This window comes from Alligator sinensis, unplaced genomic scaffold (assembly GCF_000455745.1).
Source record: "Alligator sinensis unplaced genomic scaffold, ASM45574v1 scaffold191_1, whole genome shotgun sequence".
In the NCBI taxonomy this organism is placed as follows: domain Eukaryota; kingdom Metazoa; phylum Chordata; order Crocodylia; family Alligatoridae; genus Alligator; species Alligator sinensis.
This window is the reverse complement of record NW_005842282.1, coordinates 1,056,396-1,059,282: the sequence shown is the minus strand read 5'-3', so window position 1 is coordinate 1,059,282 and position 2,887 is coordinate 1,056,396.

Sequence of the window (2,887 nt, the reverse complement as noted above, 5' to 3'; positions counted from 1 at the left end):
ACCGCCTCCCCGGGCCCAGCTCTTGTGGCCCCGCGGCTGGAAGCGGCCTCCGATAGGCGGGGTGGAAGGGGGCCCTTGCTCACAGCAGGATCCTCCCCAAGTAGATCATCCCAGCTCAGGCTTTGTCTACCTGGGCCTTCAAAACCTCCAAGGATGAGGAGGAGAGTCCAGCACCGCCCTGGGTAGCCTGCTCCAATGCTTCGCGACCCTCCTCCTCAGAAAGTCTTTTGCTGATCTCTAACCTAAACTTGCTTTGCTGCAGCTTGAGCCCACTGCTCCTTGTTCTGTCATCTGCCACCACTGCGAACAGTCCAGCTCCAGCTCCCTTGGAAGCCCCCCTGTCAGGCAGCTGTCAAATCCCTCCTCAGTCTTTTCTTTTCCAGTCTAAATAAGCCCAGTTCCCTCAGTCTCTCCTCATGAGTCATGTTCCCCTCCACCGGACTTTCCAACTTGTCCACATCCTTTCTGTAGTGGGGAACCAAAACTGAATACAATACTCCAGATGTGGCCTCACCAGTGGAGAATAGAGGGGAAGTATCACTTCCCTCAAACTGCTGGCAACATTTCTTCCAATGCAGTCCAGTATGCCATTAGCCTTCTTCATGCAAGGGCACGCTGCTAGCTCATATTCAGCTTATTGTCCGCTGTAACCCCCAGGTCCTTTTCTGCAGAGCTGCTGCCCAGCCAGTCAGTCTCCAGCCTATACTAGTGCATGGGATTGTTGCTGGGTCACATCCCTCTCTTGTCCACCCTTGCCAATTGTTGGCACTGGATTTGGACCCAGCACCTGTATCTTTGTTCTGAGCAGGCACAACCCTCAGACCGACCACAACACCTGCCAGTTGATAATAGGCGAATTTATTGATACAGAGTAAGAACAAAAAAGCAACAATACAAACAATCAAACACTTCTATATCTACCAATCCGAGAGCTGTCATCAGAGTCAAAGTACATCTGGTTAAGATGCAGGCTCCACTCAGAGGCTCTCTCTGTTAGGTGTTAGAAGTCTGGAAGTGGGATGCCAAGGCCCACAGCCCCTCTCCAGTGGCATGCATGAGACGGACTACTGGTATGCCCTCCGTCCATGGTGGCCTCGGGGAGACTTCCCGGGGGACAGGGATGGGGACCCCTCTCAGGGAGCAAAATGGAGGGACAGGACAAAGGGAGGGACTCTTTGTTAATCTCAAGTCTCTGTTTTTGTATTCTCCTTCCCCCTTGATGACTCCTAATGACTCTTCATCATCTCTACTTGGTTGTCTCTCTGTCATCCCATGTTCACATAGCCTTCTGGGCCTTCTAATTTGATCTGTTCTCCCAACACTGGGATTTAGGCCCTCCTGCTCTCTGAGGCCTTGTTGCTGGTATCACTTATCTTATGTTATGGGCCAGTATGGTACATACTTCTTTGGTTCCCAGGCTGCATGTCCTTGTTGTGTTACACAACCTGTCTGCCTTGAAGGCTGTGATCTCATATTATGGCATGCCCCCCATTATTTTCAGGTTGTGTCCATCCATTGGCCTTGTTATGTCCCAGCTCTGTGTTCTTGGGGAACCCTAGTTCAGTACACAGCCTGTCTGACTCACAAAGGACTCACCCCCTCCTCACCTCTGCCTGAACAAGAACTGATTAGAGGAAGGACTTACAAAAGACAATGAAAATGCAGTGGGAGACGCATCTAAAGCCCTCCAGACAAGGGTGATAAGAGTGAAGCAACTACCCTGGTCTCATTTACATCAGAGATGGAACCAGATGACAACTCATTTACCTGGGAGATGTGACAGGAAACCACCTTCATTAGCATTCAGGATGGAGAATAGAGATTCCAAGGCAAGGACCGCACTGAATTCTGGGACCAGAGAAACAGGGGAGCACTGCATGATGGGGATCTCTGCTCCAAATGCTAACCAACCCATGTCTGCACACACCCAGCTCAGCATTTATCAGACCAATTCTAGTAATTACTCCTTTATTAGTACCCAAAACACTGAATCTGCCTGTCTGTATTGTGAGCTCCCTCAGAGTAATGCTACCCATAGTCAGGAGTGATCAGTTCCTGTTATCCAGCATATGAGCCATTGTTTACCCATAAACAAACCTAGTGTTCTCCCTTGAGACATTGTAAGTGCTCTACAAAAAACCCTACCCAAGCTCAAGTTTCTGTCCTGGTGCTTGGATCCAAAAGCTGCACCAGTTCCACTCCTTTTCTGCCTGGAACCCCTTCATCAATCATGCTGAGGGCTCTGCCTGTCTGCAAGCTCCAACAAACACCTGGGAACCTCGACTGGTTCAAGCTTTGCTGAGTGGTGAGACCCCAACTCTCACTCTCTCTCTCGGACTCCAGGAGCCTGACTTTTGCTTTCTTACTCCAGAGACAGCTTTCTAAACCTGACTTTTGCTGATCACTCTCTCTGTCTGAAACCAGGAACCAGACTTTTACTCTCTTACTCCAGGCACTGCTTTCTAAACCTGCCTTTTGCTAATCGTATTTGAGCTAGGCTTCCCCAAATACCTAATTGAAACTATGTAATATTGTAACTTTTATTTGTCTCTCTTGTATGTCTATTGCTACTGGTGTCATCATAAGTTTATACACCCGGCAATAAATAACTTTTATGGCCAAGCTGGTTGCGATACTCTCTCTCTCTGAAACTCACTTATTCTTCCTTCCCCTTGACCTTCCCATTTGCTCTGCAGCAACACTTCTTTTACCTAAGCCAAAGACCCCTGTAATGCCCAAAATTACAGTGGGGTCTGCTCATCAAGGGAGCTACTACTAGGACAATTGTGACAAGAGATTGGGGCGTGCTGAGTTTTGAGGTGCATGAGGGTATCAGCTGAAAGTGCTGATTGGACCCAGCCTGCTCAGACGTACTCTGTTAGTGTTG